Source organism: Falco peregrinus, chromosome 7, assembly GCF_023634155.1.
Source record: "Falco peregrinus isolate bFalPer1 chromosome 7, bFalPer1.pri, whole genome shotgun sequence".
Classification (NCBI taxonomy): Eukaryota; Metazoa; Chordata; class Aves; order Falconiformes; family Falconidae; genus Falco; species Falco peregrinus.
This window is the reverse complement of record NC_073727.1, coordinates 87,333,930-87,355,950: the sequence shown is the minus strand read 5'-3', so window position 1 is coordinate 87,355,950 and position 22,021 is coordinate 87,333,930. Positions and strand designations below refer to the sequence as shown.

The 22,021-nt window shown below is 44.6% G+C and overlaps 1 protein-coding gene across 5 annotated transcripts in view; it reads left to right on the top strand.

Moving 5' to 3' along the window:
* Window positions 1-22,021, top strand: part of BACH2 (BTB domain and CNC homolog 2) — a 196,814-nt gene that overhangs the window by 33,831 nt on the left and 140,962 nt on the right. For 4 of the 5 annotated variants that reach the window (XM_055809680.1, XM_055809681.1, XM_027785943.2 and 1 more), the window contains exon 2: window positions 7,986-8,072. The exons of the other annotated variant lie outside the window; for it this stretch is intronic. The gene's annotated coding sequence lies outside the window, so the exon portion shown is untranslated. The remainder of the gene's footprint in view (window positions 1-7,985; window positions 8,073-22,021) is intronic. 5 annotated transcript variants of the gene reach the window in all.

The window sequence follows — 22,021 nt, the reverse complement described above, 5'->3', positions numbered from 1 at the left end:
TATTAAAGACTGCTTAACTGTAGCAGTCTGGCTGGAAGACAATAGCAGCATGAAGTCAGCACCTGCAGCATTAAATTTAGTGGTCAGGACCTCTTGGCCAGAACTGCTTCTTTGGGGTCCTGTCCTATGCTTAAGATTGAAATGATGGCTTACTGGGAGCTTCAGCCTTCATTTCAATTAATGACACTTAACTTTTTGTTTATTACAGTATATTTTCTAGGTATCTGATTTAAGCCACTTTGTGTCTGACATCTTCTGGTTGTTTTTCTTATGAGGGCAGCCCAGCAGTGCTGGGAAGCAGTCTGAAGTGCTGGCTGTGAGATTCCATTTCCCCAGTGGTAACTCAAGCCACAAGCACCTAGTCCCAGCAGTAAGAGAAAAATTTTGAGACTTTGAAGTGAAACATCAGGTTGATGCAACATTTTGCATCTGGTTGACTAGCCAGCATTAGATGCAGCTGGAAGCAGAAAGGCTTCCTCCCTCCACCTGCAGGAACTCTGGTTTCTGCTGGGATGTAGTGAAGATAATGAGGCAACAGAAAGAAAATTTCAGAAACTCGTATTTGCGCTTAACAGCTGTGTTTCAGGAGCCTGTGGTTATGGACTAAATGCATGTTTTCTCATCGGGCTAATAGCAACCACCCTTTTTTCCTCAAAAAGACTTGTAGCTGGGGATTTGGAAATCATACCCAGCAACCTTAACTGGTGGCTTGAAGGGCAGAGAAGTGCAGCTGGAACCAGTAGCTGAGGTACTCAATAAAAGCAGAAGGTGGTGTCCAGAGAAAATGCAGTTCATTCATTTGCATCCTTCCAGAGCAACAAGGAAGAAAATGGGATATTTAATGGGCAAAGGATTATCTCCACAGTCCTGTGCAGGAATGAGCGATTTCAGTGCTGAGCTCGAGGCTGGCATAGGCAGAGCTTTCCTCCGAGAGCCTCAAGTTGGCAGTTCTGCTCCTCAGGCGGAGCCAGGCTGAAAGAGGGGGGTGGTATATGTGCACAAGGGAACATGAAAACAAAACAACAGGCATAAATACTATTCAGCTGGACTGTGAGCAAAATATCCTGTCACCTCGCAAGTCCTAGGTGAATCTCCAGAACCTCCTTTTATGATTGCAAACTTCACGTAGAAAAAGAATTGAGGCAGCGTTCAGTGAGGAAGTTGGTTTGGGTTGGATATGGTCTTGCGTTCACGCACCTTCACGCTGCACGGTCAAGGACAGCGGTGTCCGCTCTTGGCAGTATTTTGAACTCCAGAGTTTAGCACAAATCCATCAAAAAACTGTTGATCTCTGCAATGAGCTTCACCCAAGGGACAATAGGTGCATATTCTTGTTAATCAGAAATAGCATTTTCCTGCAGGGCTGCTTCCCCCACCCCACCACCTTTTTCTTTTTGTTTTCATGATGAAGTTTTTTTTTTTCTTTTTTTTCCTTTTTTTTTTTCTCCAATAGAAAAACAAACAACCACCGGTCTCGTAACTACAAGATGAAACTTGGCTTTTCCAGACAGAGGTGTGAAGTCTCCGTATGTATTTGTAGAGTGCCTAGTACAGGGAGAGTACCACCTGAGTCCCTTGGGAGCTGGAGTGAAAGCCTCTTTTGTTTATGTTTTTATATCCGAACACAAATTCTGAACAAAATTTTCTGAATTAAACTGACTCAAGACTTGCTACAAATGTATGAAAAAGTTCTGCTCTTTCATTTCTTGGGTTGAGTGTAGAACTTGGTAAAACCATGGATGTGCTCCAGCCCAAAATATTTTTTTTCTTTAAAATAATCAGTTTTTCTTAAATAGGTGCAAGAATATATCTAACAAAACGAGTTCTGTTTTGAGGCTTTCACACATCGTACTGATGGGCTTGTCAAATTTATTTTCAGGAAAAGTGAGCAGGATTATACATGTGCATGAAAGCTGTGAATACTCCTGTTCCATTAGGCTTGTAATCTTTTGCAGGCACAGCAAGCCTGCTTACTACAGCACGGCCAGTTGGTTGCCGTCGGGAAGCTTTCGCGATGGACAAATGGTGTCCACACCAGTTTTTCCACCTTACTTTAAAACATCTGGTATATATCAGGGTCCTACACACCCTTTTTGACTCTTGGAGCTGTGAAATGAAAAAGCAACTTGTGTTCTCCTGTGATCAGCTCTCACATTCTCATATGGTGTCTGTGCGATCAGACACATCAAATTATACTTTGACTTGCTCCTACAGTTTGAGAAGTACTATCGGGTTTAGAGAAACCGCTCAGTGAAATCCTGCAGAGTGTGAGTGTGAGTTGAGGGGAAGCGGACATAAGAGGTAAGATGCCAGTGGTTATATGGTCTGCTCAGTGCAAGGCACAGGCAGAGTTCAAGCCACGATTGCTGCTATTAACCTTCATGGCATTTGCACAGAACAGGAGTTGGTGGTTTTGCACAGGTAAAGTCGGTATTTCCCTCAACATAAGCAATCCTGTAGGAAGAGGCATACCAGACGATTAAAGAATAATAGGCAGCGTGAGTGCATGCAGAGAAAATCTGCTTTGATAGGGGAGCGTTTGTTTGCTGCAGGAGTTACGTAGCCCCTTGTGAGAGGAGAAACAAGGATTTGTAGAACTGTATTCATTTTAAATGCCTCTGAGCGCTTGGTGCTGTCCTGATAACAGGGGGAATTTTTTTTCTGGTGAGTTTTTTTTGAGACCTACAGTTTGGAACAGAAGGTGGATGGTACAACTCCATAATACCTTTTATGTGATATTCCCAACCGTAACATTACTGAGAGCAAGTCTCCCTGCCCCATTTCCCTGCTGATTAAAAATTCAGTTCCTTATTTTTGAGTCCTCTGGAGGCAAAATTTCGAGAGGTCAAGGGTGGCTCTGTTGCAGCTTCTTTTCTGTCCTCAATTTCCTAGCCTTATGGCAGAGTGTTTTTCTCTGTAGTTACTTCTGCCATAGTGGTTGAAGACAGAAAATGTTTAGCTTAACCCTGGGGCAGCTCAAACCTTGTGCTGGATTAATTAAAAGAATTGTGCTATGCCCTCCACAGCTGCAGAGTGTTTGTGGGGGGGAGAAAAGGGAGGAGCACTGTGCACTGGGGGGGGCAGGAGGACTCATCCTGCCAGCCAGTATCCCTGCCGTCAGCGGGAGATCCCGGTGTGTGAGGAGAGCAGGTATCGGCTCCCAGATCTGCCACGCAGCTACCTGAGCTGAATTTTGCCTGCAGCACTCTGTTTGCAGGGGAGCTGTTCCACCACCAGAGTATTTTATTTTCTAAAGTTGTTTCAGTCCCCTTTTCCATCCTGGGGAAAAAAATAAAAGCCCTTTGGAAGAGGGGCTAGGTAATGAGGCTATGAGTTTCTCCTCCATGTTACGTACTTCGTACAAGTTAAAAGGCTTGTTCTGCCTTTCATCTTGTGGACTGTTTTCTGCAGATATTTCCTAACTTTTCCCATGACGTTTTCGCCTGGTTCTTCAGAAGGTTGTACGGACTGAAAGAGACTATTGTTTCCGCAAGAGCGCAAGCATGTGCACATCGGCTAATCTGGTTGGTACAGGATTTCAGGAGTGGGTGTTGGACTGAGGAACGGGATTGGGATGTGTGCAGCTATGAATTCTTGCTAACGGCATGCTCTCTTATGCTGTAAAAAATACTGCATTTCACTTTCTAGGTTCGCCATTTGTTTTTCTCCAAAAGTTTAACTCCAGTACCATGAGATGTAAACAGGGAAATGGTGTACAGGAAGATTGCAAAAACTTTGGTTAGCAGAGATTGGAAAGCTGGTTCAGTTTTCAGTCCTGTGCCTGGATAGGTATCAGCTACTTGATTGCACAGAGACTCAGAACACGTATTTTTCACAAATGTCTTAAGTTTAAAATTGATACTTCATTGTTTTTCTCACTTTCTCCTTCCCTGCATTTGGATTTTCATTTTGAAGTACTGGATACACAAACAAATACTCTTTAGCCTGGCATTTAAGAGGCAGACTTTGGCAATCAAGATGCATTTGCCAGCTCTTGAGACACTGCAATCTGAACCTTGCATTTACAACAAACACTTTCTGCAAAGTAGTTTGCATACAAGATATCACATGGTACGGATATGGTGTTTTGTTTTTGGGGGGTTGGGGTTTTTTTTCAGTCAGATGGTATCAGCAGGGGGCAAAGAAACCACTCGTGGTTGTTTTTGTTTTACACCTAGGATCTTGTCAGATGCAACCTTGCCGCAGATTTTTTTTCCCCTTTCAGGAGCATTACCTAGAAGATGATGCTGGGATAACTCCAGCTTCCTGGTGGTGACCCAGATCTCTGCTGGCGATGAGATCTCATCTCCACTGGGCACAGAGTGAGAACAGCAGTTGTGTTTTCAACTACTGATCCACGGGCATGTTCCCATACGGTGTTTCCAGGCTTGTCAGCAGCCTTGCAGCGCCTTGGCTATTGCTGCTGACGTGCCCGTGTCTGGCGGCAAAAGGCGGGGTTTTCTTCCATGCTCTGGTTTCATGTAGGTCTCATAAGAGGGTGTGAGGCAACTCCAGGATGTTTTTACATACTACTTTTATGTATGTGTGAGACAGCATAAAAATCCATGGAGTTTTTTTAGCAGAGACAACATTGTATAACTGATGATTCACTGTATCTCTGTTCTAATGCAGTTTCCTTGCTTGGTCAGGAGTAGTTTCTGTTTGTGAGTGACCCCTTGGAACTAAAAGATACGGGCTGGGAAGGCTGAGGCTTGCTGGTAATTTAAGATCTGATGAGGATTGATACTGTGGTTTGTTGATGGATTTTGTCTGGCTGAGATGCTTTTTGGTGCATGCACAGGAATTCCCAGGTGTTGATAAAAGCACTTGACCATAGCCAATTTTTCCCCAAGAGGGTAGGGAAGGGAGATTGTGAAGTGAGAAGGAGTTGGAGGTTTGTCTGGTTACTTTTCATCTATGGGCTCTTTTATTTAGCAAAGTTTCACCTGGAGTCAGGTGTGGTTTTAGCACCTCTAGACCAAACTGTGTTGGCTGTCCTTGAAGGGTTTTCCAATGCTTTCACGGGACACGGCATGGGTCAGCTACCTTGCTACACAGACCACCTCACTGCTTGCCAAGTGGTGTTTCTGTAATTGCACCTCCTTTTCAGCAGCTCCTGGGCACGGTACAGAGCACTGGAAGCAGTCTGCAAAGCTGCCTTTTCCTATCCGAGACTCCTTTTGTGTTAGACTGAGTCCTTGCTGCTATAGCCAGGAATATTTGAGGCGTGTTTTTGCTGACAGTTTTCTGCTCTGCACTCCTGTGAGGATTGGATGTAGGGCAGTTTGGAGGGTTCCTAGCAGTGGAACTCCCTATTTACAGTCAGCGAGTTCATTAGAGCCCTAAATTATTTACCTTAAAGAATTCAAGCCCTGAATTATTTACCTTTAAGGTCTGTCTTCCTGCATTGTGCATTTGGTTAACTGTAGACCTGTGCTCTGTTATATGCTCTGAATGTCTAAGGCAGTGTAGTATCTAGGGTGGTTCCAGCTATTTGCTGTTAATTTTAATTTTGTACACAAATATGTTACGGTATTATAACTGAGGTCAGAGTGCGGCTCAGTGAGGTATAAAAAGGATTTCTGTAGACCTAATTTTTAGTCTTGTGAATGCATGGACAGCTTCTGATTACGTATCACACTCTCCTTTCTCTCTGCAAGTCCTCTGCCTTGTGCCAAGCCTCCAGCTGTATCTGCAAACCCTGGGCAAATGCCCTCTTCAGCGTTTTGGTTTTTCCCTGCTGTTCCATGTTTGACTCTACGCTTCTATTTATGGCATACTACTTCAAATCCTGCTGAAGAAGTTTGCCATTTCCTCACAGACTTACTCTGTTTATCAGCCTCAGGCTTGAGGGTTTGACAAAGAATTCGGGAAGCGTGGTCACTTCTTCATGGGAAGAGAGTTAAAGCAAGAGGACGAAGGATCTTAAGGATCTTACAGCCTTGCTGCTGAGATGTCTCCATACGTCGTAGTATTTCATGTACTGGAAATACAATTCCCTTTTGCTGTGAGTGTTCATTAGTTTTGCTTGAGAGAAGCCAGGGTTTCAGGCTGGTTAGGAACTTGCCATTAATGGCCACTTGGGAAACGCCGGGTTTAAATGACTGGAGCGGCACTGCATCAGAGCTGCATGGCAGCTCTCCAAGGCACGGCTCATCTGCCTGAGCACTGAGAAGGGGTGGCAGGGAGTGGCGGGGTGGCTGCTATCTTCACTGCCAACACCTGTCAGAGTTGTCCTGTGCTGTTATCCCACAGCCCTGGTGCATGGTCAGTTACGTCCCCTGTGCTGAGCGCAGCAGGAGAGGGCAAAGAGAGCCGCTGCGGGCAGCGCTCGCCCACCACGTTCCCCTCCCTTTTTAGTGCTTCAGCTCATCAGTGTTCTGTCTTGCCAGTATAGCTTTGGTCCACCAAAGAAAAAAGACAGGAGGCAAACAAGTGGCAAACAGCGTCCACTGGCATCGCAGAGGCTTGAACATGCTTCCTTGGCAGTGCTGCAGCTGCACAGCCACCGTGAGCCCTCTGTTCCTAACCAGGTTGTCACTCTCTCCCCATCCTACCTCCAGTTTTCTCTCCCAGTTAAGTGAAGTTTCTTGGTTTGACCTATTTTTTCCTGCTGTGCCCTGGCCCAGCTCTTGGCTGCTCTGTGTTGAGTGTGGGTGGCTCCAGGCTGCCAGGGCTGTGGCAGGGAGACCACCTGGAGCAGGGGAGAGGGCTGATCCCTTTCCTTGCTTGGGAGGTGGCCCTGCCCGGTCAGGAGCAGATGCCAGAGGCAAAGGCCAACTCTCTTCCTCAGCCCTGGACTAGACCGTGCTCTTTGCTTTTTTGTGTCACCTGGCTAGTCCTAGGTTTAATCTCTCAGTTCCAGTGGTTGCCAGAATTTGTTGAGTCTTTCCAGCCACTTCTTTGGGAATAGCTCAAATCAGACCCCTGCAACCAAAACCTTGCAAGAAAATCTTTCTGGCAGACATCCATGTCAACGATGGACAGAGTATGCCAAATGCCTGAGCCCTGAAATCACAGGATGGGTATCACAGCCGTATCTTGCACCCTAAGCAGTGTAGTTGTGTTTAATTCATATGCCCTTGTGGAGGTAGGCATGGGATCACATACAGATGGTTGAGTTGCATCTTCTTAAGTGAAAGGGTTTGTTTTGTTTGCTTTCAGAGAGGGCAGTGAAATACTGACATTAATGGCATTTCCAGTACTGAAAATCTGGTGTCATTTTTTCTTTACTTATGATGTGTCTTCTGGCCACTCAGGGAGGCTGGTGGATTTTTTTGAGGTTTTATCTTCAACTGGGTTTCTACCATGTGGGCTTTTTTCTCCTTATTTTAAGTGTGGAAATTTCTTATATGAAGTGTACATCTTGGTTCGTTGGTGTATTGGCAGGAGAATTCGACACTGAAGCATAAAGCTACTAATATGTGAGGTGAGGAGTAAACACAGACACTGAAAGACCCTTTCGAGAATTTTAAGCAGAGTCACTACTTAAATAATGCTGTAGGTACAAAGTTCAGGGAAATTGTACGATTAAGTAATTTACCGTCAATGTAATTTTGCAAGTATTATTTTTACATTGCTGCTGCGGTTATTAGTGGCATGTATTTACTGTCAAAACTGAAAGAAACTTAAGCAGCTCTCTTTTCCCCTGTATTTCTGCTTTGGCACTGGTCCCAGCGCTGCCAGGCAGGATGCCCTGGGGAGAAGACAGAGGATGCAGGCGCAGGAGACCTGTGTTCCTCTGCGCAGCTCTGCAAGTGATGGACTGTGGTACCTTGGCTGCCCCTTTAAGTTGTTCTCTTTCACTTCTATTTGGTCAATAAGCAGTTTTGGGGAAAAAACTTTTTCTTGTTTAATACCTTTATGACACATGGCAGAAAACAAAAGACCTAAATATTTGCCTGGAAAGTCATCTGCTGTAATGCAAATAATAGATGATTGTGTGCAGTTAATCAATTTTTTCTTTTGTGTTGTTTTTCACACAGAGCGATGAAGCAAGAGAGAAGTTTTTAAAAACAGAAAAATGTGATTGCATAAACATCATTGTTGGCAGGAGGACTTGGTGGATTCAGGTAATAATGTGACACCACTTTTTATTACGCTTTAAAAACTGTCTAGGTTTCAGGCTGACAGTGGCCTTTTGTAAGGGATTGAGGGGTAGAGGAAAGTGACACAGTATAACAAGACCCAGTGGCTGGCTGTTAAATTAATTCAGAGCAGGCGAGAGAGTGTGAATGCTCCCACAGCACGGACGATTGCTGCACAGGGCAACACGGCTGGGGCTGCGGTAGCTTCCTTCCTTAAGTCAAGCTATTGAATCTGAGGCTGTGTTTTGGGATTTTTTTTTATGTTTGGGTGTGGTTTTTTGAGCTTTGTTTTATTTGGGGTGTTGGTTTTTTTTTTGTTTTGGGTTTGTTGTTTTTTTTACCCTAAGAGATTTTCTAATTCAACCTCTTACAGCTGCGTCAGTGCAGGTAGGGAAGCTCCATGCCGGTTCTATGGAAGAAGGTCAAATGATCAGCTGTCCCTTCAGACTCCACAACTCTGAATCTATGAATATTTCCCTTGAACTACCCCTTTTAAAAGATTTCTGGATCAGAGCAGATCATTATCTGCTAAAAGACCCAGACCTAGACCTTTATTGCTTTAGAGGACTACTGCTAGTTGTTTTCTGTGTGTGAATGAAGACAGTTTGTTGTTGCATGGTTGTAGGAAACCTAATGTGTGATGTTTAAGCATGCTACTAATATGTTTGCAACAATCTTTTCTTAAAATAATGGACTTTACATGTTTAGATCCTGTTTTGTAGGAAATGTAAGTTGCTAGCTAAAATAAATCTCTTATGTTTTTAATAATTTTAATTATTTCCCCCACTGAGGGGGAGGGGGGGATGGGGAGTTTGCACTGTTAATTGCACTCCACATTTGTAATTGAGGCTATATCCTACCCTCAAACTTCTTAGGCAATCCCAGTGAAGTCATCAGGCTTTTCACAGGCGTACAGGTTTTCCCCGCTTGTATATGATTCCAGGATAATGGCCTACAGCGCGTTTTTTCAAGTACTGATTTCTCAGACGTACAAGGAGATTCAAAAAACATGCACCCTTTTCAACATAGCCTCTTGCTTTCCAGCACCAGCTGGAGAGGTTCTGCAGGATTTTATCAAGAAGCAGATCAGCAGAGCTAGTTGCCTTAGACTGAGCTGTTTTTAACTAGCGAATCCTTTGCATTTTCTTTGTTGGGTGCTAGGTGGGAAAAATGCAATTGTGGCTTTGCCTTGCTATAGTCATGACCAAGAAGGGTGTTTAAATAGCATATGAATGGGTGTGGATTTGATATTTCCTAGAGCCAGCTTCTTTTTAGCATTAAATTGCATACTCCAGGAAGATAGTTGCTGTATCAACATTGGTATAATGACACATTATTAAAAAATCAATATCCAGTCATAGAAACGAGTCCTGGTGTAAGCAGTTGGGTGCTTACAGCTGCGATTTGTATGTATTTGCAAATGTAATGGGCTTTTTTCCTTGTAGCACTGGTAACTTGGATAAACACTGTATGTGTGACTCATTGCAGAGTATAAACTTATTTTAAAGGAGCAAGTGTGGGATTTGTAGAATATCCTATTGCTTGCATCCCTGAATATTTGCATTAGGTCATGATTAATCTTAAATTGGCCAACCTGAGAGGAAAATTACTGCTGATCTCCCATAGGTGATTTCAGAAATAAACAGAAGGATGGAAGTGCTTTACAAACATAAATAGTAGTTAAAATTTATAAAATCATAAAGCAAACATATGGTACAAGGTCTTCTAAAATATAACACTTGAAAGCTTTTTTTATAGTTTCACAAAGAGCTTGTTTAGTTATCACAGGAAAAGTAAATATTTTCATTCCTTTTTCTTCACCTCTCTCTCATTCCATTCCTCTTTCTTTTTCTCTTTTCTCCTTTTTTGTCTCTTTTCTTTTTTCCCCAGAATGTTCTTAATTTGGTGGGATGGGGAAACAGCACCCGATGTGCCTAGAAAGCCCTACTTGGGAGCCGGCGATAACAGTGCTAATTGTCCTCCTGTTGTTAGGTTCATTCTTGATGTCCTTCTGCAGTGTTGGGATGGAGTTGATGTAATCCAAACTGAACGCTCCCTGTGCGCATGTGTGCGTGAGTGAGATGCGATGGGAACTGCAGCAGTTCCTGCACTGGTCAAGAACACGCCTGTTTTTTAACGTGGTACCCCAAGCATCGGTGATGAGGGATGTGATCCCTCTGTGTGTGTGTGTGCACGTGCACAAGCTCATGGGGTGCAGCACAACACAGAATCCCCGCTCTTCTACCACATCCTTGGTGGGGCAGCCACGGTCCCCAGCTCTTTGAGCATCACGGTGAGGAGGCGAGGCTGCTGCTGAAAGGGGGCGAAGGAGGAAGACGGGAGTGGAGGAGTGGGGGGCCGGGTGGGGAGGGAGAGCCGGGGAGGAAGACACTGCTCCAGAGGGAAATACTCTGTGCTTTGCAGTTGCTTGTGTGGATAGAAACCAGATGGTGCGCTGGAACACCCGCTCGCTTGGGCGGCAGCGGAGCCAAACATATGGTTAATGGTTAGGAGAAAGAGCTTTGCGAGCCAGGGCTTTGCTGACTGCCTCGCATTACAGATTGTTGCAGTGTGTCATTACATTGCCAAACTAAGTGCTTAATACCCGCTGCGGGCGCTGGGCAGGCATTTGCAGGGAGGATGCTGAGGCTCCCTGGGCAGGGCGGGAGGCTGACATCACGTGCGTCCCCCCGCCACACCCCCCCATGCCCCCTTTCCTCACTGGAAACGCCATAAATCTCCCCTTTTACAAACTGAAACCTACAGCAGGCAGTTTTCCCATTCTGCAAGTCTTTAATCCGTTTATTTCCAACAGCGTATGGTTGGGTTTGCCCTTTTTTTGTGCCTTTTTCTTTTTGGTCCCTGAGCAGCCAAGTTCACCTAGGCTGCAGCACCACACTTACATGCCCGGCATCTGAAGTTCCTGCTCTGGGATCTTTGGGCGACACCAGGCCCATGTTATCTAAGGAACTGCTGAGCTCATTCATCTCCTTTTCACGGCCCGCTTCCTTTTATTTTTAGCCAAATCCGTCAGGCCTGACAGGCGGGTAATTTGAGCCAGAGAAAGGGCAAAGCTCCAGGTCCTTTCCACAAAGCAATTCTTCTCCTCCCTCCTGGGAAGGCTCCAAACTTGGCCTGCTCCAGGCAGATGGATTTGTTGAGTCATGTGAGATCATTTACACAAAAACACAGCGAGGCAGTGAAAAGGAAAAAAAAAAAAAAAAAAAAAAGGGGGAAAGAAAAAAGAAAAAAAGGTGGGGGGAAGGGGTGGGAGAGCGTGCGCTGCTGGGGCTGCTGCAAGCGTAGGAAATGTGCTGTGAGGCAGCTAGACAGAGGAATGCAGCAGATTCATTCTTGTATAAGGTAATGTCTCGTTTATAGTACAGGGTGGAGCCAGCACGGAGGAGAAATCACTCAAAAACAGATTACGCATTTAAAAAATTCTCCTTTAAAATAAATAATAATAAAAAAACCCCAACAACCAACCAACCAACAAGCAAGCTGCACACACAGGCGCGCAACAAAGACGGCGTTGTTGACAGCACCGGATTACAGTAGCGGTAAACTCCGGGCTGGGAGGTTGCTGGAAAATGAGTTTGCTCCGTGATGCAACCAGAGTTTGCTTTGTCTGGCCGCCAGCGCAAGCAGGGCGGTGGGGACGGGGAGCCTGGCGGGAGCAGCGCGCACTTTGCTCTGTCCAGGGATGGCTTCGGGCGGTGGGGAGGGATGGAGGGAGCGATGCAGGATGCCAAGCGGGCAGGCTGTGCTGGGGCGTCATTCACAGCAAAAATGGGTGGGTGTGTGGTGGGGTGTGTGCATGGAGAGGGCAGGGGAGAGCCTCTTCTTGTTTTGGTTTTGAACTGGTTGTGGCATGATTTTCATTACATCAGGCAGTAAATTGCATTTATTCAGTTGAATGTTGATTTTGTTACTGTTTGCAACCTAAGCTAACCCCCAGTGTGTTGGGTTTGTTTTCTTTAAGTGGGTGGTAAGAGAGAACATCAAACTTGGGGCTTTTCAGATCTTGATGCATCCAGGAGAATTAGGTTGGGTTAATTTATGCAGTGTTCTAACAAGATGTGTTCAAACCTTTAAATAGACGTGGACTGTATTTAAATATTGTTAATGTAACTTCCAGTTACTCCAGATTTCTTAGCAAGGCAGCATCTGAATACTAGTGTTTTGTCCCGATGATTAAAAATCAGAGCAGGGGCAGAAACTGGAACTGAAAATTGGTGGAGAATATGTGCAATCAAACAAGTCTGAGGCAAAGCATTTAATTAAATTCTCAGCTGCAGTTAAGGAACTCATGGGAGCATGTAAATGTGGGTTTGTATTTTAACTTGACCCTTTCCCCCGCTGAGCGGCATCTTCTCCAGACTCCACAGCGGTGTCCGCTGAGGTGCTTTCAAAGGTTTGGCTGGAGCCTGCCTCCCTGTGCTTGACCTTGTCTTCCCTTTTTTTTTTTTTTTTTTTCCTTCTCCCGCTTCTTTTTTACACTTTTGTCTGAAAGCTGGCTAGCCTTCCCAGCCCACTTGCCCTGCCGGGCTGTGTCGCTGAGCACGCTCGGCATGGGGAGAACCTTCACTTCTTGTGCTTGAGAGTTTTCTCACTTGGTGGAAATCTTTTGTCTTCTCTCTCTCTTGATCAGGCCGCCCCTCGTTAATTATGTTGAAGGAGCACTTGGCAGCACCCCGCGTCCCGGCTGGGGTCCCACGCTGCACAGACCCACATGGGGTCCTGGCCCCTCAGCTTACAGCTGCTGTCCGGGGCGAGGATCAGCAGAGGGATAAAGTATAAGGATGAGAAATACAGCCAGGTTTGGGACCTGGATTGTGCAGTAAGCGGCGGCTGTAGCATGGCAGCTTTTCACAAGGAATGGCTGTAGATTGCGCTAAGGTCCTCGGAAAGGTCCCAGAGAAGGACAGCGTTGTTATTTATACTGTTTACATAGTTACTGTAAGTTTCTTTCCCCTCTTCCCCAAAATACCTAATTATCCTACATTTTCTGTTGCTGTGAGCAACATTTCCCGTAGTTACCCAGAGTGGCAATTCCAGTTAAATTCTCACTTTATAAAGCTAATCTCCCAGCAGTGGCTGTGGGATTTCCAAAAGAAAAAAGACATTTGTGTGTGAGGAGCCAAAGTTTTAAGATTTTTGTCTTAGTGGACAATTCTGCATAACTCCTCTGTTAACTGTTTGCATTCGTTATCAGTTGAGAGCTCAATAGCTTCATCTCTATTTATGACATTTAGAAGACTTGTAGTTTTTTAAATTACCCTGCAGAGTGCCACACTCCCCAATATTCCTTTTTCTGCTGTGAAGGTGCCGCATGTGTTGATTTTTGCATCTTTGTGTTGGACAACCAGCCTGACTAGACAGATTTCAGGAACTGTTCATGACCTGACTATCGGGAAAATCAGCTTTACTTTTCCTTCCCCTCCTGTCATGGCTGCTCAACTTCCTCCCCTTCTTCTAAAAGTGTGTTCTCTGTAAGATGCTATCAGCCCTGTAATCCTTTATCTTGCTTCTCCTATCATTTCCATTCTTCGGCTCCTACTGCCTCTTCCTCTAGCTTATGATTAGACCAGAATTTTTTCTGCTGCTGGCATCTTCCCTCCTCGTATGTACTGTGACGCTGCCTCCTTTGGGATCTGAGGAAGGATGAGTTTGGATTTCTTACATATTGGGTCATGCCCCGCGCTTAGCTTCAGTTTGGACAGGTAGAGGGTATCATCTATGGTAATTTTTCTTCCATTGCTGCCTTAAGCAACCAAGTCTCTTCTCCACCTCGGTTGGAGGATGAGCAGGAGGTCCTCAGGCTCCTCCACTGCGGACCTCCTGCTGAGGTTGCTCAACCTCCTGCTGAGGCTGCTCTTTTCAAAGCAATGCAACCCGTAGCCAGGGGTTTGATTGCTTTCCTCCAGGTGTGAGATTACTATATTTCCTTCCAAAGACCTTATTCTGTACCCTAATTGTATAACGTTCCTCAATCTGAAGTTGTGCCAAGGAGAGATGCTCTGGGAGCGAGGTAACCTTCTATGTTTGAGCTAAAATTATCCTACTTGACAGGATCAGATAGCAATTCCCTCCCACAGAAAACTTGGGAAAAATTTATAATTCTCTGTGGTGATATCTAAGGTGAGTGGGGTGGTGACCTCCCTGTATTGCAAATGTTCAGTTATGGGACTTATGAAAGAACCTCAAAATAAATAAATCTCTAGCCTGACAGCTTCCCCTTACAGAAAATCGCAGAAGTTATGGTGTAGTGGTGGCAATTTCCTCTTCTTCATGTGTACAGGTACAGGGTATCCCAGAGGAGAGGCAAGATTTGTTCTAAACAGATTAATCTAAATTTCCATGGAGATTTTTAAGGCATTAAATCTGTGTAAATTTTTCTCATCCAGCAACGAGCTAGTGCAGCGGTGAAGCGCAGGACTGTTTGTAATGTACTTGGAAACCTAGCTGTTTTCTAGCTGTGGCCAGATCCCATTAACTGTGATTTCCCTGCTTCCTTTTTCCTCCTTCTGGAGGAGCCTTCTGGATAGCGGCTTCTCTTAACAGCTTGTTTGGAGAATCTGCTCTGAAAATCTCCCAGCCGCTCCGTTCCACTCCACTCAAAGCAAGGTTGGAGCAGTTTATCACCTCCTCATCAATGACTTCCATTTCTGCTAGAAAGTCTCCGTTGGCCATAGACCGAACAAGTTTTAATCTCTTTCCCTTCCGTTTGGTCGAGCGCAGAGGTAGAAGTCCTTTTGGAGATTAAACTTGGCCCGTTGGTTTAGCGAGACATCAACCCAGGCAGCACAGCATGTATAAAATATGCTTCTTTAATTCCCTTGGAGCATCCTTAAGAATCCTTGAGAGTTATCTGAGGGTTTCTAGCAAGGATGTGTGAGCACCCTCTGACACTGCCCTTACAGTAGCAGCTTTTTCAAGTTTGTGTTAAAAAGCTTCACATTGTTTTAAGGCTCTGTTCACTCCATTAGCTTTTCACTGATAGTTCCTGTAGCATTACTAACGGCTAACGTGAACCTTTCAGTTTTAGCCTTGATTCTGTTATAAATTAAATTGGTGTCAGCAAAAGCTGCTTCTGATCACATGGTGTAAAAAGATTGATTTTTTTTTTTTTAACCTGTTTGCAGCATTTGTGCAATTAATGGGAACAAACTGTTGCTCCTTGATAAATTTATTCATGTTTAAAAGATATTTGGGAACCATATTTGGCTTTAAGTTGACATATCACAGCTCTTCGAGGCATTTTGGTGCCTAAATAGCTGGGATTAGACACTCTGATAACTCATGCCAGTTATTTTCCTGTGTCCATACTGAACTGTGTGTGTTACGTAAATATTTTTAGTTATAGGCTTGTCAGATTTGTTTAAGGAAAAGAGATGTCCTTATTTTTCAGAGGTGTTTATCTGTGAGTGAGTGGAATTACATTAATGTTTTTTTCTCAGCTGATCAAATTCTAAGTGCTAAGATGAAAGGCCCACTATTACTTGCAAAAGTAAGACTTGCTTTTAGAGGAGTAGAGTAATTCATCTTCTGTATCCGCTTCTCTAATTGCAGCCTGTAAAGACCCTAAAGAGTCTTGCTAGTCAACGATTTCCTTACTGCAACCAGTGAAAAATCAGATTTAAAATGCATTTAACTGATGTTCAGTTCCACATCTGATACCTCTTGATTACTATGGTCACAGCATAAATAAATACACGTGATAGCTTACTTGATCATGCAAGTGTTGAATGTCTTTCTCCTTCATCAGAATACTTTTTTATCAAAGATACCTGCTGTTACAATGCCTCAAGTTGTTGATTAGGTAAAGGGAATGCCATACATGGGAAAATAAACCAGCACCCGCAAGGTAGCTACATAATAGGAAATAATGAGATTTCTTTTAGCAACTTCAGCTTGTTGTTTTCTGTTTGAATGCCTTCTCAAAATTAATAATAAAATACTAAAAAATAAACTTGTCATGCCTTCTGGGAGGATGGCATAAATAATTAACATGGGATATATGTTTACTGGTTTTTTGGTTCATTGCTTATTGGCTTCCATGTAGTACCATGAACAGGTTAGAAGCGCCTGCGGTGGGCTTAAACTGTGCCGGACCTGCTCAGAGCTGTTGCTGCCCTTCTTGATGCCATTCACTGTGATTAACTGTGTCTGGGTGGATGGCAGAACCCAGATGGTTATGACAGAGTAATTTTCTTCTCCTTGGATGTGCTGCTTGAGCACAAGCATCAGTGAATCCCCTTCTGCAGCCAGTGACTCTGGAGGCAGCAGGACCACATGCTGCTCCTGGGGAGGGCATCTTGCATGGGTGGCACTGCGCTGCCGAGGGTATACATGGCACGGCCAGCCTCGCTCAGCTGTGCTTTTTGAGAGCAAGAGGTTAAAAGGACAAGGGTAAACCACGGTCTGAAGCAGACTCTTGCATCTGGCGGGTCTGTTCTTGGGTGACACTCATTTGGTTACACAGCTCAAGTGCAGCAAGAGTTTCACCCCTGCCCACGGGCTGACAGTCACACACCCGATGAGAAGTTATTTTTCTGCTGGGTTTTGCCCCATGTGAGTGTTGTCATCGGAAATAACAGCAAATAAAGGGACGGAGGGTTATGGGGCATCATGACCTGTTCACCATTTAAAATAAATCTTCTGTGATTAATTCTCTGTGGGGCAAAGGAAGAGAGGAGTTCATGCCCTAAACTCTGGAGAATTTTTAGTATTTAATGCCAGTTTTAACCCTGAACAATCAGTGAGTTAAGCAGAGCTCGAAGTACTGCCTTTAGCCTTCATCAGGAAAGAGTGGATAGCGTTGCTGGAGGAGTTGTGGCAGCAGGGAGTTCCCACGTGCACGCAGTGTACTTCTAGAAGAACTGAAGGTTGGTATTTCCAAAAAGAAGTGGAGACACGTGCGAGTTTGTGACGTATATTTTGATTTTCAGTACAGTAGGTGGCAGGAGAGACAAAGCGACAGCTTGGCTGAAGTAGCTGTTTGTCCATGTGTTGCAATAACAAATGAAGGCCGTACCACGTCTACACCCAATACCCTGCAAAAAAAGTGGCATTGTACTGCCAGATGTTCTTCTGAGATCTGTCATCTGTTGTGATAAACGTGAGGACGTAAGATGGGAACGTTAGGCACGTGTTGCAATGCCTGTGTTAAATGCCGCACTGTGCCTTGCATTTCTATGATGTCTTCTGGTAGGCGTCAGGCACTGAAGGTTTCATGGCAGACTAAGCCAGTCCCAGTTAACGGCTGTTCATCCTCTTTCTCTCCCCACGGTGTCGTTGGCCAGGACTTCCCCCCCATTCCCTCTTGCTCCAGCGTTGGTGCTTGTGAAGCCATGGTACCATGAGCTGCTTGATGGGTTAATCCAGCCAACAACTAACTAAACTAAAGACGTGGTTGGATTTTGTGCAGCTCAGCAGAACCATCTCACCTCATGCTGGTGAAACTAGAGCTGAGGCAAATGAGCAAGTGATAGGAAAAAGGGACTGGTGGCTTCAGGCTGCAGTAGAGCTGCACCCTTGATGTGCCACCCCTGCCAAACAGGATGGAAGACTTACTTCTTCAGTGGATGGTGAAGTAGATGCTGGAGGCTTTTTTAAGCCAGCATTGGATATTCTTGGACTTCTGATCTGCAGTCAGATAAAGTAACCCTAAGAGCCTGAAAACCACATCCTTTCTAGGCCTATGAGAGTCTTTCCTAATGGACTCGCAAACCAAACAATTAGAGGTGTTTTCCCTTCTGTCTCTTGGACATGTCTCCTTTTTAAAGGTGAAAGGTATGGTCCTTGTCTCACTTCACTTAAGATGAACAGATTGTTTCTGTTCTTATTTATGAGAGATTTGGCCTCCCATTGCATGCAAGGACAAAGTCTGCTATGGTCTATGTGTAACATGAGCAAAGTCAATGAGGTTGCCTTTGTAAAAGAGAAGGTGATTTGGCTCAGGGTTTGTAACAGGAGAAAGGAAGCACTTTTGCCCATTGATTTATAGGGAATTAGTGTATATCTAAAATAGGCCCACCCATTTGCTGTGCTTTTTTCCAAGGGTTGTTCTCCGAAGGACTTTTGGTCATGATGAAAACAGCTTCATTGTGTACGCCTGCCGGAGGGCATTGCATTTGCCTTAGAGCCAAAAAGAGCAGACAGTATTTGACTCACACTTGTCAGAGGAATCTTTACTTTATGTACCAGCTTCCAATGATGATTTTAGTCCTCCTTTCATCTGTACTTGGACATAAACTTTGAATTCTGGCATATCAAAACATGCAGTTGTATGATGGCCTGAATTCTGCGTATTCATTTGATCTGAAGCCCTGTTGAGCAACTCCTTTTCATTATATTCTGTTCCTGTGCCCACTGGTTTCGTAAGATTTTTATCAGCATTTTTTCAATACAAAAAAATTCAATTAATGTTGTTTTTGTCATTGGAGATGACTGAGAATTGAACTGGTGTTGAAGTTGTGAAAGTGTTGGTGTGATGTAGTGGCAAGGGCAAGACATCAGTTTAGGTACTTGCTCAGCTGTCTTTGCTGGAGAACCTGACTGCCCCATAGGTAGAACCTGAGTGCTTCTGGGCATCTCAAAGAAGATGAAATACCACCCTTGTACTGATGAGAACATGGTCATTTATTGAAGGTCATGGAGGAAACCTGGAAGGTTGGGATCTAGGTCTCTTCTACCCTACCCCAGGAAGCTGAGTCCTGTGATTTCTAGTGTGATGAAGTTTACTTCATCTCCCCTGAGAAACGTGAGCCTCTTCCCATTGGAAATATATCTGCTCTTATCACAGGAGGCATGGGCACACATTTACAGGTTGGGAACAGAGTTCAGGACTCGTTGCCACGAAAACCGGCATGTTTAGAGTAGCCAGCTATAGCTGTAGTGTGCGATATTAAAAGGGGAAATGGTCTGAGGGGCACAGACAACACTTGGTAGCTGATCTGTTGTTGCTTTACATACAACCCAGAAAGTTTAGTAGCTGGACCGGAGGAGGGACCTGGGCATACAGCAGGTACGTCAGGTATGGAGGCACTTGGGTATACAGCTTTTGGGCTGCTCCGTCCTTGCGTCGGTGGGCTGCAAGGGCAGGTCCTTTCTCAAAGAAATACCATTTGTAAAGAATGGGACCTTGCTAGCCAAATTTTCCTTAAACAGGCTCGTATCTTGCAGATACTGATGTGTTGGTATAAATGGTATGGCTGCAAACAGTTAATTGTTTCTGTAACCAGGTTTAACTGTGGAGTGCTTGGCTTGGTGAAGAGGATCAGGAAGGAGTTCCTGTGATTTTTTAAAGCAGTAGCTGTGTAAGCCTAATTATGAAAAACGTGCCAAGTTGAAATACTCCTTTTTTAAAATGAATTTCCATAAACAGCTCATAGGCAGGTTCATGCCGTGCTGGAAGAAGTCTGACTGCACTTTAATGTAGACACCTGGATTGGTGATCAGGAAAAGATTGTTTAACAACTGGAATTTAAATACCGGTACAGCTTCATTGTAGTAATTTCCCCAAAGGCACATTGGTAATTCTGCTAAACAGAGAGTTTAATAGACTTTAATAATGTGTACTTTGGAGACCCTATACACAAAGGAATAATGCATAAAACATTCATTACGGTAAACTGCTACCTTTGCATGTAACAAGGAATATGTGGAAACAAAACTGGTGCACTGTATGTGACAGCACATCATTGGGGGTTAGTGGACAAAAGTCGTTATCTCCTTGTTACCTGTCACTTCACCTGTTGTGATCAATGTTGTAGCCCATATTGTTTTACTGAACAGTGAATGAGTTATCCTAGGCAGGCATTATTTTCTGAGAAGTCCTTCGCGGGCAGGAGGGCCATGTTGGTTCACAGGGCTTTGTTTTTCTCTGATGTCCCCATTGAGTGTCAAAAGACAAGATATCTGATAGGAAACACAGAATAACCCCATTTAAAAAAAATAATTAAAATAAATAAAGAACATAATAACAACAAAGCAACCTTAGCAAGCGTCTCTAAGCGAGTTTAGCATTGAATTTTGATGTTATTTCTCTGTGCTGCTGCTGAGGGCCCTGCTGGAGAACAGGCGAGAAGGAAGAAGGAGCAGATGCTTTTGGTAGAACAGTAGGGCATTTATCTCTTTTAATGAGGTAACATCATTAGTGCTGACAAAGTGCTGCAAATCAATACATGTAATGGACTGCTGCTGTCTTTCAGTAGTGCACAGGCTGTTGTACCTCTGAGCACTCGAATCTGCTGAATCACGGGTCAGGCTTTATCTCCTGTCTGATGCCGGTTTGGTTGTGTTTTTTCTTGGTGTTTGTTTTTTCTTTCTTTTTCTAAACCATTTTTGTTTTCCCCCCCTTCCTATCTTTGCCTTTGATCTCCAAGAACTGCAGCACACCTCCAGGATATCTGTTGGGGTGGGCACAAGCATAGTGATTTTATGAGCAGCGGAGTGCATTGAAATACTGCATACATCTATTGTGGTGCAAGGATCTTCTCTTTATTTGGAAAGAGTGAGGTTGTGAAGAGCTATTTGAGCCTGATTCCGTCTGCCTAAAATGGCTGCAGGTTTTGTTTTGGGTGGCTTCCCCCCAACCTCCCCCACCCCCCACCCCATCACCCCCCCACCCCATCACCCCCCCCCTTTGCCCTCTGCCTGCTTCCTGTAGAGCAGTGGTATAATGTCAGGCACACTAATCATGTCAGCCAGTGGCACTGATGACCCTGACATTCAGGAACAAAGAGCTGGAGAAGAAAGGAGAGAGTGAGGTGGCTGCGGTGCTGGACAAGGAGCAGCGGCGGGTGGGGGGAAATCTGCGGGTCAAAGCATTTCTCTGTGCAGAATCCATTGGTGTAAAAATCGTATGCGCAGTTGTACGCGAGGTGAGCAAGGGGAGAAACGAGATGGATGTCAATGGAGATCTGGCCCTTATTCCTCACTTCTTGGACGGCAAACATGACAGCACATGGCTATAATAGTATGAAAACAACAAAAAAACCCCAGCAAAATAAATCTAAATTTGAAAAAGCCTGGAGGTTTTAATAATATCTTTGTTAAAAATTACTTGGTTCCCGCAGAACTTCTGTCAAAGCCATGCCATCCTCTGCCAGAAACAGGTAACACAGCCGAAACGTTTGAGGTACGCTGTTTATGGGAGGCCTGGGTTTGACACTCGGGCATCTGTGCTGATTCCAGGAAAAGAGCCTGTCAGTAAAAAAGATTCATCTGAATAGATCACGCACGTCAGAAAAGAAGTGGTTCCTCTTTCTTTTTTTATCTGCATGCCCCTCCCATCCTGGGCTTCCCAACACCTGCTTGTGGTGAAAGAATATAAACAGAATTGCAAGATTCCTCAGCATTAACCATTGCCTGACAGCTCCAGCTAAGCACTGCGAGGTCACCCAGTTTTTCCTCTTTGTTTTTGTTTCTCACTCCCCGCCACACACCCAGTGAGCCTGTGCAGCATCCCTGGGTGGTACCATCCCTGGTGGAAGACCTGCTGGTGTTTCACCCCTGCCGTGGTGTGATAGTCAGTCACGTTTGCTGCAGTTGATGTGAGCTCAGAGCTGGGGTCTCTCATTGCCCACCCTTCTCATGTTACCCTCAGAACAAGCGGAGGACACAACTGAGAGCCAAACAGGGTCACAGCTGGGGGGGACATGTATTAGTATGCACTGAAGTATTGTCCAGGAGTAACACTGCTGAGTGTAGGTTTGGGTTGAGACTATGTAAGGCTCCATTAATACTTGTTACTTTTGTTAAATTTAATTGGTGTTCCCACTGGAGAGATCAGAGGGGTATGCTTCGAGCAACACCCAGGGTACAGTCAGCATTCTTCAGTGCTAAAGTGAAAGCATCGTTCCTGTAAAACAATTTCACTAGCTGCTTTTTAACCTCCTCGTGTTCTTGACCATCTTGAACTGGCAGAA